Raw genomic sequence first — 15,350 nt, forward strand, 5'->3', positions numbered from 1 at the left:
CCACACTAGTAGGTTAACACAAATACACAAAGAGGAAACACCTATATTCAGATGAGAATGCAACCAAATACACCCACACGCTTTGTGCTACAATGACTGATCTGCACCGTCTGAGTTTGATCCAACGGTCATGTTGCGCCGAGACATGGACATGCCCATGCAGAGGGCGCCTAAGCACCATTGAAGTCCCTCTGCTTCCCGAGGCGCACGACGTTGGTGATGCAGGGGGCAAAACGGCTGAAAGGCAATGCAATCTACGGGAAGGCGGAGGGAGCCATCCGAGGAGCGGTGAATCTTTTGGTTTTCACCATGGTAACAGTCGACGACTTCTCACATCAGGGAGCAGTGGGTTTTACAGGCGTAGTCATCATGACTAATTGCTGCTGCACCTGCTCCAGTCAATCAAAAAAATTAAAAATCCTGCCGCACCCAAACACCAGAGCAACATCGCGATGGATATTTAAATTTACCTGCCGGCAAGTAGATAAAAAAGGGGTGAAAAAACAAATGTGGCGGTGGCCTAGCTAATCGGTCGAACTAGCCCAACTATCTAGCCACCGTGCTTCACTTATGTACTCGGCGGGAAAGGTGGTCTTTCGTGATTTGACGACTCATTTACTTGCTTTGGCGAAAATGCGCGGTAGGGCGTCCCACGTTAGGAAGAATATATGCGTGCACCACCCGGGAGGACCCCGAAACCGCGCGGTAGGGTGTGCCATGTCTCGACATGGAGGAAAATTGTGCGTGTAAAAATAAACTATATCAGATGTAGTACCTATGGTTTGACCTCGGGACCTAGCCAGTCGGTCAAAAACACCCCACTAGCCACACAGCTTCATCATGCTAACATCGCATGGAGGATAGGTGTGGTTAGCTTCGTCTCGACCAGCCATAACGTCTCTTATTCTAGGAGATTCTTCTATTTTCCAAGCTTTTTTAGTTGTAATAACACCACGGAAAGCTAGGGCCGCTCTTCGTGTGTGCGCGTGCAAAGGTTAGATGATGGAGAGAAGAGAGAGATCGCAGACCTGGGACCCACTAGTAAGTGAGTCAACGGTCATGCACGTGTTGACGAGGCACTCCCTCTACTCTAGTCAATGTAATACTGTATAAAATCAAGTTATGGGACAAAGCCAACAGCCGTTGTTGTTTCAGACTATCGACTTACGCTTTGTAGTCCAGGTTGCCAGTTCCAATCTCGTCTTTTAGATTTGTTAGTTTTAGGTCCAAATTTGCGCGGTTGTTGTTCTGATATTTCAGTGTAGGATGTTTTTTTTGAACAAACACTTTGCGCGGTTAGACAAGTAACGACACGAGTTACACGTATTTTGCAAGTTTACGAACAAAAATGACAGCGGCATAGAATATCACATCCACCCCGCAGCTTAGATGCTATGGTGATACGAGTTTTTACACCATTGGAAGTGAGATCCAATGGCTTGGGAGTAGTCTTTGTAATTATGCGCAATTTCCAAACTCTCCAAAGGTTTTTTTGCAAATAAAACATTCAGGCCTCGTGTGTGCCACTGCATCTTGGATCCAACGGCTCCCCACTGCTCATATTAGGTGCTCCCCATAGCTTAATTACCCGCTACGATGATATAAGCATCTAGGTCATATGATCAGTGATCAGATGGCACATGCGTAGTACTTGTACTTTCTGCGCAATTCCCAAACTCTCTCAGCCGTATATTGCAAAAACATTCAAACCTCCTACTGTGGGCCGTTAGATCTCCGTGAACTCGTATCACCATAGAATCTACGGTGCGGGAGCACCTCATATTCTCCCATGCGAGAAAACATAAGGTGTTGTCGTAGCTTGGATGCTACAGTGATACGAGCTTCGAGGTCGTTTGATCTGAGATCCAATGGCATCTGAGCAGTCTTTGTGCTTGTAAGCAGTGGCCAGCTCTTTGGGGGCTTTTCTGCAAAAAAACATTCGAACCACCGAGGAGGTGTTGGGTCACAAATCCAACGGCTCCGAAGAGCTTGTATCACCAAAGCATCTAAGGTGTGGTAGCACATAATATTCTTACATACAGGAGAATATCATGTCCTCCTTCATCTTAGATGCTACGGTGATACGAGCTTCGAGGTCGTTGGATATGGGATCCAAGGGCATCTGAGTAGTTTTTGTACAAATTGTGTGCAATTCTCAAACTCATCAAGGTTTCCTGTAAAAATATTAAGACATCATGTGAGCTGCTATATCTTAGATCAACATGCTCCAAGCAACTCGTATCGGCATATAGCATCTAAGGTATGGGGGCACATGATATTCTCCCGGGGAGGAGGGGTGGGGGTGCACAACCAATCGGTGGTTGGGAGGGTGGGGACAAATATAATCTAAACAACCCTAAATAGAGCTTCAAAATTTTATCTAAGGTCGAGGGGTTGACCCCCGACAATCATAGCTCCGCCTAATTAAACACAACATTTGCATGTATTGTAGCACTAGACTTAATATTCATGTTTCAGTTTCATGTTCATTTTAAATATTGAATTGAGGACCATGCATGTCTTATATTTTACTCCCTTCGTTCCTAAATATTAGTCTTTTTAGAGATTTCAAATGAACTGTCACATACGGATGTATATAGACATGTTTTAGAGTGTAGATTCACTCATTTTGCTCCGTATGTAGTCACTTGTTGAAATCTCTAAAAGACTAATATTTAGGAACAGAAGGAGTATTTTTTAATTCGTGTCATACATGCATGGTTTGGAAAAATAGATGCACTATACTTATTGGATTGTTGTTGTGTTTGTGTGTGTGTGTGGTCATATGCTTGATACATACAAAGTTTTCTCACATCCATATTGTTCATCTTTTAAATTTGAATTTGCATTGAAAACTTACTAGGGATACCATGAAATGTGAAATCCACGTTGAGATCACTATATCACAAACTCACTCTAATTCAACAACTCATCATAAATCAATTACCACGTTGAGATTAGTATTTGCAAGGAAAATATGGGCATTGTAATTGAAGGAAATATGCCCTAGAGGCAATAATAAAGTTATTATTTATTTCCTTATAATCATGATAAATGTTTATTATTCATGCTAGAATTGTATTTTCCGGAAACATAATACATGTGTGAATACATAGACAAACAGAGTGTCACTAGTATGCCTCTACTTGACTAGCTCGTTAATCAAAGATGGTTATGTTTCCTAACCATGAACAATGAGTTGTTATTTGATTAACGAGGTCACATCATTAGTAGAATGATCTGATTGACATGACCCATTCCATTAGCTTAGCACCTGATCGTTTAGTATGTTGCTATTGCTTTCTTCATGACTTATACATGTTCCTACGACTATGAGATTATGCAACTCCCGTTTACCGGAGGAACACTTTGGGTACTACCAAACGTCACAACGTAAATGGGTGATTATAAAGGAGTACTACAGGTGTCTCCAATGGTCGATGTTGGGTTGGCGTATTTCGAGATTAGGATTTGTCACTCCGATTGTTGGAGAGGTATCTCTGGGCCCTCTCGGTAATACACATCACATAAGCCTTGCAAGCATTACAACTAATATGTTAGTTGTGAGATGATGTATTACGGAACGAGTAAAGAGACTTGCCGGTAACGAGATTGAACTAGGTATTGGATACCGACGATCAAATCTCGGGCAAGTAACATACCGATGACAAAGGGAACAACGTATGTCGTTATGCGGTCTGACCGATAAAGATCTTCGTAGAATATGTAGGAGCCAATATGGGCATCCAGGTCCCGCTATTGGTTATTGACCGGAAACGTGTCTTGGTCATGTCTACATTATTCTCGAACCCGTAGGGTCCGCACGCTTAAGGTTTCGATGACAGTTATATTATGAGTTTATGAGTTTTGATGTACCGAAGGAGTTCGGAGTCCCGGATGAGATCGGGGACATGACGAGGAGTCTCGAAATGGTCGAGACGTAAAGATCGATATATTGGACGACTATATTCGGAGTTCGGAAAGGTTCCGAGTGATTCGGGTATTTTCCGGAGTACCGGGGGGTTACGGGAATACGGGGAAGAGTATTGGGCCTTGATGGGCTTTAGTGGGAAGAGGAGAAAAAGGCTGCGCCCCCCCTCCCCTCTAGTCCGAATTGGACTAGGGAAAAGGGGGCCGGCCACCTCTCCTTCTCCTCCTATTCCTTCTCCCTTCCTCCCCTCTTGGTGGACTCCTACTAGGACTTGGAGTCCTAGTAGGACTCCTTATCCTGGCCGCACCTTTGCCTTGACCGGCCTCCTCCTCCTCCATCCTTTATATACAGGGGCAGGGGGCACCCCATAGACACAAGTTGATCCACGTGATCGATTCCTTAGCCGTGTGCGGTGCCCCCTGCCACCATATTCCTCGATAATACTGTAGCGGAGTTTAGGCGAAGCCCTGCTGTTGTAGTTCATCAAGATCGTCACCACGCCGTCGTGCTGACGAAACTCTTCCCCGACACTTTGCTGGATCGGAGTCCGGGGATCGTCATCGAGCTGAACGTGTGCTCGAACTCGGAGGTGCCGTAGTTTCGGTGCTTGATCGGTTGGATCGTGAAGACGTACGACTACTTCCTCTACGTCGTGTCATTGCTTCCGCAGTCGGTCTGCGTTGGGTACGTAGACAACACTCTCCTCTCGTTGCTATGCATCACATGATCCTGTGTGCGCGTAGGAATTTTTTTTTGAAATTACTACGAAACCCAACAGTGGCATCCGAGCCTAGGTTAATGATGTTGATGTTATATGCACGAGTAGAACACAAGTGAGTTGTGGACGATACAAGTCATACTGCCTACCAGCATGTCATATTTTGGTTCAGCGGTATTGTTGGACGAGACGACCCGGACCAACCTTACGCGTACGGTTACGCGAGACCGGTTCCCTCGACATGCTTTGCACAGAGATGGCTTGCGGGCGACTGCCTCTCCAACTTTAGTTGAACCAAGTATGGCTACGCCCGGTCCTTGCGAAGGTTAAAACGGAGTCTATTTGACAAACTATCATTGTGGTTTTGATGCGTAGGTGAGATTGGTTCTTACTTAAAGCCCGTAGCAGCCACGTAAAACATGCAACAACAAAGTAGAGGACGTCTAACTTGTTTTTGCAGGGCATGTTGTGATGTGATATGGTCAAGGCATGATGCTGAATTTTATTGTATGAGATGATCATGTTTTGTAACCAAGTTATCGGCAACTGGCAGGAGCCATATGGTTGTCGCTTTATTGTATGCAATGCAATCGCGATGTAATGCTTTACTTTATTACTAAACGGTAGTGACAGTCGTGGAAGCATAAGATTGGCGAGACGACAATGATGCTACGATGGAGATCAAGGTGTCGCGCCAGTGACGATGGTGATCATGACGGTGCTTCAGAGATGGAGATCACAAGCACAAGATGATGATGGCCATATCATATCACTTATATTGATTGCATGTGATGTTTATCTTTTTATGCATCTTATCTTGCTTTGATTGACGGTAGCATTATAAGATGATCTCTCACTAAATTATCAAGAAGTGTTCTCCCTGAGTATGCACCGTTGCAAAAGTTCTTCGTGCTGAGACACCACGTGATGATCGGGTGTGATAGGCTCTACGTTCAAATACAACGGGTGCAAAACAGTTGCGCACGCAGAATACTCAGGTTAAACTTGACGAGCCTAGCATATGCAGATATGGCCTCGGAACACGGAGACCGAAAGGTCGAGCGTGAATCATATAGTAGATATGATCAACATAATGATGTTCACCGATGAAACTACTCCATCTCACGTGATGATCGGACATGGTTTAGTTGATTTGGATCACGTGATCACTTAGAGGATTAGAGGGATGTCTATCTAAGTGGGAGTTCTTTAATAATATGATTAATTGAACTTAAAATTTATCATGAACTTAGTCCCTGATAGTATCTTGCTTGTTTATGTTGATTGTAGATAGATTGCTCGTGCTGTTGTTCCGTTAAATTTTAATGCGTTCCTTGAGAAAGCAAAGTTGAAAGATGATGGTAGCAATTACACGGACTGGGTCCGTAACTTGAGGATTATCCTCATTGCTGCACAGAAGAATTACGTCCTGGAAGCACCGGGTGCCAGGCCTGCTGCTGGAGCAACGCCAGATGTTATGAACGTCTGGCAGAGCAAAGCTGATGACTACTCGATAGTTCAGTGTGCCATGCTTTACGGCTTAGAATCGGGACTTCAACGACGTTTTGAACGTCATGGAGCATATGAGATGTTCCAGGAGTTGAAGTTAATATTTCAAGCAAATGCCCGGATTGAGAGATATGAAGTCTCCAATAAGTTCTATAGCTGCAAGATGGAAGAGAACAGTTCTGTCAGTGAGCATATACTCAAAATGTCTGGGTATAATAATCACTTGATTCAATTGGGAGTTAATCTTCCGGATGATTGCGTCATTGACAGAATTCTCCAATCACTGCCACCAAGCTACAAGAGCTTCGTGATGAACTATAATATGCAAGGGATGAACAAGACTATTCCCGAGCTCTTCGCAATGCTGAAAGCTGCGGAGGTAGAAATCAAGAAGGAGCATCACGTGTTGATGGTTAACAAGACCACTAGTTTCAAGAAAAAGGGCAAAGGGAAGAAAAAGGGGAACTTCAAAAAGAACGGCAAGCAAGTTGCTGCTCAAGAGAAGAAACCCAAGTCTAAACCTAAGCCTGAAACTGAGTGCTTCTACTGCAAGCAGACTGGTCACTGGAAGCGGAACTGCCCCAAGTATTTGGCGGATAAGAAGGATGGCAAGGTGAACAAAGGTATATGTGATATACATGTTGTTGATGTGTACCTTACCAATGCTCGTAGTAGCACCTGGGTATTTGATACTGGTTCTATTGCTAATATTTGCAACTCGAAACAGGGACTACAGAATAAGCGGGCACTGGCAAAGGACGAGGTGACGATGCGCGTGGGAAACGGTTCCAAAGTCGATGTGATCGCGGTCGGCACGCTACCTCTACATCTACCTTCGGGATTAGTATTAGACCTAAATAATTGTTATTTGGTGCCAGCGTTGAGCATGAACATTATATCTGGATCTTGTTTAATGCGAGACGGTTATTCATTTAAATCAGAGAATAATGGTTGTTCTATTTATATGAGTAATATCTTTTATGGTTATGCACCCTTGAAGAGTGGTCTATTCTTACTAAATCTCGATAGTAGTAATACACATATTCATAATGTTGAAACCAAAAGATGCAGAGTTAATAATGAAAGTGCAACTTATTTGTGGCACTGTCGTTTAGGTCATATCGGTGTAAAACGCATGAAGAAACTCCATACTAATGGACTTTTGGAACCACTTGATTATGAATCACTTGGTACTTGCGAACCGTGCCTCATGGGCAAGATGACTAAAACACCGTTCTCCGGTACTATGGAGAGAGCAACAGATTTGTTGGAAATCATACATACCGATGTATGTGGCCCGATGAATATTGAGGCTCGTGGGGGATATCGTTATTTTCTCACCTTCACAGATGATTTGAGCAGATATGGATATATCTACTTAATGAAGCATAAGTCTGAAACATTTGAAAAGTTCAAAGAATTTCAGAGTGAAGTTGAAAATCATCGTAACAAGAAAATAAAGTTTCTACGATCTGATCATGGAGGAGAATATTTGAGTTACGAGTTTGGTGTACATTTGAAAAATTGTGGAATAGTTTCGCAACTCACGCCACCCGGAACACCACAGCGTAATGGTGTGTCCGAACGTCGTAATCGTACTTTACTAGATATGGTGCGATCTATGATGTCTCTTACTGATTTACCGCTATCATTTTGGGGATATGCTTTAGAGACGGCCGCATTCACGTTAAATAGGGCACCATCAAAATCCGTTGAGACGACGCCTTATGAACTGTGGTTTGGCAAGAAACCAAAGTTGTCGTTTCTTAAAGTTTGGGGCTGCGATGCTTATGTGAAAAAGCTTCAACCTGATAAGCTCGAACCCAAATCGGAGAAATATGTATTCATAGGATACCCAAAGGAAACTGTTGGGTACACCTTCTATCACAGATCCGAAGGCAAAACATTCGTTGCTAAGAATGGATCATTTCTAGAGAAGGAGTTTCTCTCGAAAGAAGTGAGTGGGAGGAAAGTAGAACTTGACGAGGTAACTGTACCTGCTCCCTTACTGGAAAGTAGTTCATCACAGAAAACTGTTTCAGTGACACCTACACCAGTTAGTGAGGAAGCCAATGATAATGATCATGAAACTTCAGATCAAGATACTACTGAACCTCGTAGATCAACCAGAGTAAGATCCGCGCCAGAGTGGTACGGAAATCCTGTTCTGGAAGTCATGCTACTAGATCATGATGAACCTACGAACTATGAAGAAGCGATGGTGAGCCCAGATTCCGCAAAGTGGCTTGAAGCCATGAAATCTGAGATGGGATCCATGTATGAGAACAAAGTATGGACTTTGGTTGACTTGCCCAAACAATCGGCAAGCGATTGAGAATAAATGGATCTTTAAGAAGAAGACTGACGCTGATGGTAATGTTACTGTCTACAAAGCTCGACTTGTCGCAAAAGGTTTTCGGCAAGTTCAAGGAATTGACTACGATGAGACCTTCTCACCCGTAGCGATGCTTAAGTCCGTCCGAATCATGTTAGCAATTGCCGCATTTTATGATTATGAAATTTGGCAAATGGATGTTAAAACTGCATTCCTGAATGGATTTCTGGAAGAATAGTTGTATATGATGCAACCAGAAGGTTTTGTCGATCCAAAGGGAGCTAACAAAGTGTGCAAGCTCCAGCGATCCATTTATGGACTGGTGCAAGCCTCTCGGAGTTGGAATAAACGTTTTGATAGTGTGATCAAAGCATTTGGTTTTATACAGACTTTCGGAGAAGCCTGTATTTACAAGAAAGTGAGTGGGAGCTCTGTAGCATTTCTGATATTATATGTGGATGACATATTACTGATTGGAAATGATATAGAATTTTTGGATAGCATAAAGGGATACTTGAATAAAAGTTTTTGAATGAAAGACCTCGGTGAAGCTGCTTACATATTAGGCATTAAGATCTATAGAGACAGATCAAGACGCTTAATTGGACTTTCACAAAGCACATACCTTGACAAAATTTTGAAGAAATTCAAAATGGATCAAGCAAAGAAAGGGTTCTTGCCTGTGTTACAAGGTGTGAAATTGAGTAAGACTCAATGCCCGACCACTGCAGAAGATAGAGAGAATATGAAAGATGTTCCCTATGCATCAGCCATAGGCTCTATCATGTATGCAATGCTGTGTACCAGACCTGATGTGTGCCTTGCTATAAGTTTAGCAGGGAGGTACCAAAGTAATCCAGGAATGGATCACTGGACAGCGGTCAAGAACATCCTGAAATACCTGAAAAGGACTAAGGATATGTTTCTCGTATATGTAAGTGACAAAGAGCTCATCGTAAAAGGTTACGTTGATGCAAGCTTTGACACTGATCCGGACGATTCTAAATCGTAAACCGGATACGTGTTTACATTAAACGGTGGAGCTGTCAGTTGGTGCAGTTCTAAACAAAGTGTCGTAGCGGGATCTACATGTGAAGCGGAATACATAGCTGCTTCGGAAGCAGCAAATGAAGGAGTCTGGATGAAGGAGTTCATATCCGATCTAGGTGTCATACCTAGTGCATCGGGTCCAATGAAAATCTTTTGTGACAATACTGGTGCAATTGCCTTGGCAAAGGAATCCAGATTTCACAAAAGGACCAAACACATCAAGAGACGCTTCAACTCCATCCGGGATCTAGTCCAGGTGGGAGACATAGAGATTTGCAAGATACATACGGATCTGAATATTGCAGACCCGTTGACTAAGCCTCTTCCACGAGCAAAACATGATCAGCACCAAAGCTCCATGGGTGTTAGATTCATTACAGTGTAATCTAGATTATTGACTCTAGTGCAAGTGGGAGACTGAAGGAAATATGCCCTAGAGGCAATAATAAAGTTATTATTTATTTGCTTATAATCATGATAAATGTTTATTATTCATGCTAGAATTGTATTTTCCGGAAACATAATACATGTGTGAATACATAGACAAACAGAGAGTCACTAGTATGCCTCTACTTGACTAGCTCGTTAATCAAAGATGGTTATGTTTCCTAACCATGAACAATAAGTTGTTATTTGATTAACGAGGTCACATCATTAGTAGAATGATCTGATTGACATGACCCATTCCATTAGCTTAGCACCTGATCGTTTAGTATGTTGCTATTGCTTTCTTCATGACTTATACATGTTCCTACGACTATGAGATTATGTAACTCCCGTTTACCGGAGGAACACTTTGGGTACTACCAAACGTCACAACGTAAATGGGTGATTATAAAGGAGTACTACAGGTGTCTCCAATGGTCGATGTTGGGTTGGCGTATTTCGAGATTAGGATTTGTCACTCCGATTGTCGGAGAGGTATCTCTGGGCCCTATCGGTAATACACATCACATAAGCCTTGCAAGCATTACAACTAATATGTTAGTTGTGAGATGATGTATTACGGAACAAGTAAAGAGACTTGCCGGTAACGAGATTGAACTAGGTATTGGATACCGACGATCGAATCTCGGGCAAGTAACATACCGATGACAAAGGGAACAACATATGTTGTTATGCGGTCTGACCGATAAAGATCTTCGTAGAATATGTAGGAGCCAATATGGGCATCCAGGTCCCGCTATTGGTTATTGACCAGAGACATGTCTCGGTCATGTCTACATTGTTCTCGAACCCGTAGGGTCCGCACGCTTAAGGTTACGATGACAGTTATATTATGAGTTTATGCATTTTGATGAACCGAAGGTTGTTCGGAGTCCCGGATGTGATCACGGACATGACGAGGAGTCTCGAAATGGTCGAGACATAAAGATTGATATATTGGAAGCCTATGTTTGGACATCGGAAGTGTTCCGGGTGAAATCGGGATTTTACCGGGTTACCGGGAGGTTACCGGAACCCCCCGGGAGCCATATGGGCCATCATGGGCCTTAGTGGAAAGGAGAAAGGGGCAGCCAAAGGGGGCTGCACGCCTCCCCCCTTCTCCTAGTCCTATTAGGACTAGGAGAGGTGGTCGGCCACCCCTCTCCCTCTTTCCCCCTTGGGAATCCTAGTTGGAATAGGATTGGAGGGGAGTCCTACTCCCGGTAGGAGTAGGACTCCTCCTGCGCCTCCTCCTCCTGGCCGGCGCACCCTCCCCCCTTGGCTCCTTTATATACTGAGGCAGGGGCACCTCTAAACACACAAGTTGACACAAGTTGATCCACGTGATCGATTCCTTAGCCGTGTGCGGTGCCCCCTGCCACCATATTCCTCGATAATACTGTAGCGGAGTTTAGGCGAAGCCCTGCTGCTGTAGTTCATCAAGATCGTCACCACGCCGTCGTGCTGACGAAACTCTTCCCCGACACTTTGCTGGATCGGAGTCCGGGGATCGTCATCGAGCTGAACGTGTGCTCGAACTCGGAGGTGCCGTAGTTTCGGTGCTTGATCGGTTGGATCGTGAAGACGTACGACTACTTCCTCTACGTCGTGTCATTGCTTCCGCAGTCGGTCTGCGTTGGGTACGTAGACAACACTCTCCTCTCGTTGCTATGCATCACATGATCCTGTGTGCGCGTAGGAAATTTTTTTGAAATTACTACGAAACCCAACAGTAATACACATAGATTCATTCGGCAATTTAAAAGGTTCCTTTCGTATTCTCGAATGGTAGGACCCAATGGCGTACCAGCCAGACCTTGGCTCGTGTTGATCCTAAAAAAACGGGCTCGTGTCCTTCTGGTGGCATGCGTGGTATGCACATTAGGCAACCCCAACCAGTCGAGCCTCCGCGTTTTGAGTCGAAATATCTGACGGACAGAATTCCAGCCCTAGGAAATTCCCCTCATGTCCCCGGTCCATAATGACTACCGATGAACAATAGAGGGATGCTTTAGTAACTAGACAACGTCACCTACCGTGCCGAGCATGGTTCAATTCCCTCGGTCGCCGCTCGCCAAGGTCACCCATCAACTTCATTGCTTAGTACTACTACTACTACAACAGGATGAGCACAGAATTGAGCCCGTTTGTTCGAACCTAGTACTTGAGTTAATATATCAGGCAATTGACTGGTACGGAGGAATTATCCTTTTACTCTTCATATATAACTTTTCTGAAGTCTAACTAAGCAAAATGTTTAACCAAATCCTTTCTTAAGAAATACAACAGGACAGATGTATGGCTTGAAAATTTATTGCATGATGCAGGTTATGATATTGTTTCGAATCCTGGATCTTAAATTTCAGAAAATCGAAAAGTGACCATAAATTCTTGAAACTGAGCATGGTCACATGATATGGCACAAATATTACTTCGTAATTTTTTTCTTCAATTTGAGACAAGCTTCTTATGACAAGTTGCACAAATGAAGAGCCAAGGTATTTTGGAACAAAGATCTGTCATGTTAAGGCGAACGCTTTCACTATTGAAACCGTGGGCGTTTACGTGCCGCCACGAGTCCCGCTTATCATCGGCAGGTGCCGTCCGAGCAAGCGTGTGATTCGACGGGAGGCGTGCGAACAGACCGCTGCGCCGGCTGACAGGGAGGCGTGCGAGCAGACCGGTGTGCAGGCTCATCGGGAGGCGAGCCCTTTGACCAGGCTCCGCCGCCCACCTTCATCCCAACTACTTCCACTTTTAATGTCGCCGGTGCCACAGTTTAAAATCAACCCCGCACTACCCAGTATCGCTACAATCTTCTCTTTTCCTCTCTGATTCTCCTGTCGTCTACCTCCAACCAGCCTGACCTAAACGTACGCCATGACGCATCACGATGGTCTGCCCTTAGTCTTCCAGTTTCCCGAGGAAGACACCCAGACGGAGTCTCAAGAACATAATGCACTTTGGGACGAGCTTGAACTGGCCTTGCGGGAAGACGCCGCGCCTGTCCCCGCTCCCGTTCTGGCTCCCATCGCCCCGAGTGAGCCAGCGCCCATCCCGGTGGCATTGATGGGCTGGGAGCCGCTAATTGTCGCCGAGCTTGATGCCACGGGGTTCCACGAGGTCCCCGCCGACTTTCACGCGCCCGTGCACCTACCTGCGCATGCACTGACGCGCACGCTCGTGGCGGTGCCCGTGCACTTGCCAGCGCATGCGCCTGCGCGTGCACTGATGTGCGCGCCCGTGACGGTGCCCGTGCACACGAATGTCTCCGCCGCGCCGTGGACAGCGCCTGTCCCCGCACGGGTGCCAGTGCCCCCCTCAGCGGCATGGATGGCTGCCATCGACCGCTTCCTTGCACCAACGCCAGTCGCCTCCTCCCACCAGTTGACTCGCTCCGAAGTCCAGAACATTTTGGCCTTCCTTGAAGCTAGGCCAACGTCCAAGAGTACGCCAACAACGGCGCAAGGCGCCGCCGTCGCTGTCGGTCAGTGGCCCGATGACACAAAGAGCACGGCAGTGGAGCCGCTTCCCACTGCAAGACGCCCCCGCCGCCGCCGCATAATCTAAATTTGCCATGAAAAACATTCCGATTGCCATGCTTAAAATCTGAACGTTTATCATTTCCTTTTATTTTAGATCGATCACCGTATAATTTAAAGTCGGAGTCAAACTAAACGAAATCTATGGTTTGATCGATTGAATGTTCTGCTAGAGCCATATCAAATTAAATATAAAACATCATCAAGCCACATGTATTCCTTGTCATCCAACGACCTAGACTGCTTCAATATCGAGCGCTCAACACGTTTAGCGTGCAGTTAATTTCATGCCAAAAATAGTGTGAATCACATAATAACACGCAAATATTATCCTATTTAATATCTGCATGCACTTAATATACTTCCAAATTAACTTGCATTGCACGTACACACTAACTAGTGCTGCTAGTACATGAAACTGGTGCCGTAACTTGTGAACGCGTCCAGATATGGTCAACGGCAACATCGCCCGCGAGTTCTTCGTGTTTGCCCATGCGTCTAAACGCGGAAGGGGAGGAGAGAGAGAGAGAGCACACATGGAACCCACCAGTATGTGAAGGCGAATAGTACTAAAAATAATATTACATGTTATCCATTAAATAGGCTGTGGTAATATAAAAACATTATGTGAACAAAGGGAGGTACAACAAACATTGTTGTTCTACATATGTTGCCTATTGACGTGCGGCTTGAAGGCCTTGGTCGCATGTTCGATCCTCGTCCTTTATTTTTTAATTTGTATATGGGTCCAATTTTTTTTCATGACATGTGGGCCCCTTGGTGTGTAGTTTGTAGCACTTTAATTTGTGGGTCGAAATTTATTCCATTCCAAGTGGACTATCGGTGTGTAGTTTTGTAGCTTATTTATAATAATTAAAGAGAACAACAAAGTTTTTTGCAATAATACCATGGAGCAACGTTGAAGGCGAGAAAGGACGTGCGAGAGAGCAATGACCGAGCCAGAGGGAAATCAACTAGGGGAGTTGCGGGGGTTGCAACGGTGTTTGGAGTAGTTGTGGGCCGAATGCTACAAAAATATAATCTAAACCGACCAGAATAAATGCCTACACAAATTAATCCAAGGTTAGAGTGCCCCTCGCAATGTAAAAAGCTCCGGCTTTGCGAGGGATGGAGAGGTAGCTTCAATGTGTGGAAGATACGGTGTGAGAAAGTGAGGTCAATCGAGAGACATATAGATAGAGAGACAAAGTGAGTGTGGTCCGACATTCATTAAACAGATATATATGCTCTGGAGACATATTGTCCGATTGAGCTTTTGGCAAGGGTGGGGGTTGCAAGATAGATCTTGCACTACAAAAAAAGACACATCCATGACATTTTGGGCCGAACGAATTTTTTTTCTATCATATATATGACACTTCTATGACGATAATTGTGACAAAACCCGGTATCATCATAGATGTGGTGGGCTCCTACTTCTATGACAAAAAATCATGACAGAAAATGGGCTTTTTGTCCTGGGCGGGCCGGAGACGCAGCTGCATGACATTCTTTGGGCCGTCCATGATGGAAAAAACCGTGGTAGAAGTGAGGCGGAGGAAAATTTCGGGGATTTCCCGATTATGGTGGGTGGTCAGGGGCCGAGCGATGCGCGTTTCTCTCGTACACGTACGCGCGTGTGTGCGAGGCGTTGGCTCTAACTGAACTCGAGCGAGGCGTTGGGCTCTAACTGAACCCGAGCGATTGCACTGCAGGCTACGCGTTACTGAACCCGAGCGATCGATCGATGGCTGTTAACTGAACCCGATCGAGCGATTCCTTCGCTACTGCTGCTAACTGAAGATGATCGATGCTGCCTCTGGATGAACAGTGAGCGTT

Source organism: Triticum dicoccoides, chromosome 6A, assembly GCF_002162155.2.
Source record: "Triticum dicoccoides isolate Atlit2015 ecotype Zavitan chromosome 6A, WEW_v2.0, whole genome shotgun sequence".
NCBI lineage: Eukaryota > Viridiplantae > Streptophyta > Magnoliopsida > Poales > Poaceae > Triticum > Triticum dicoccoides.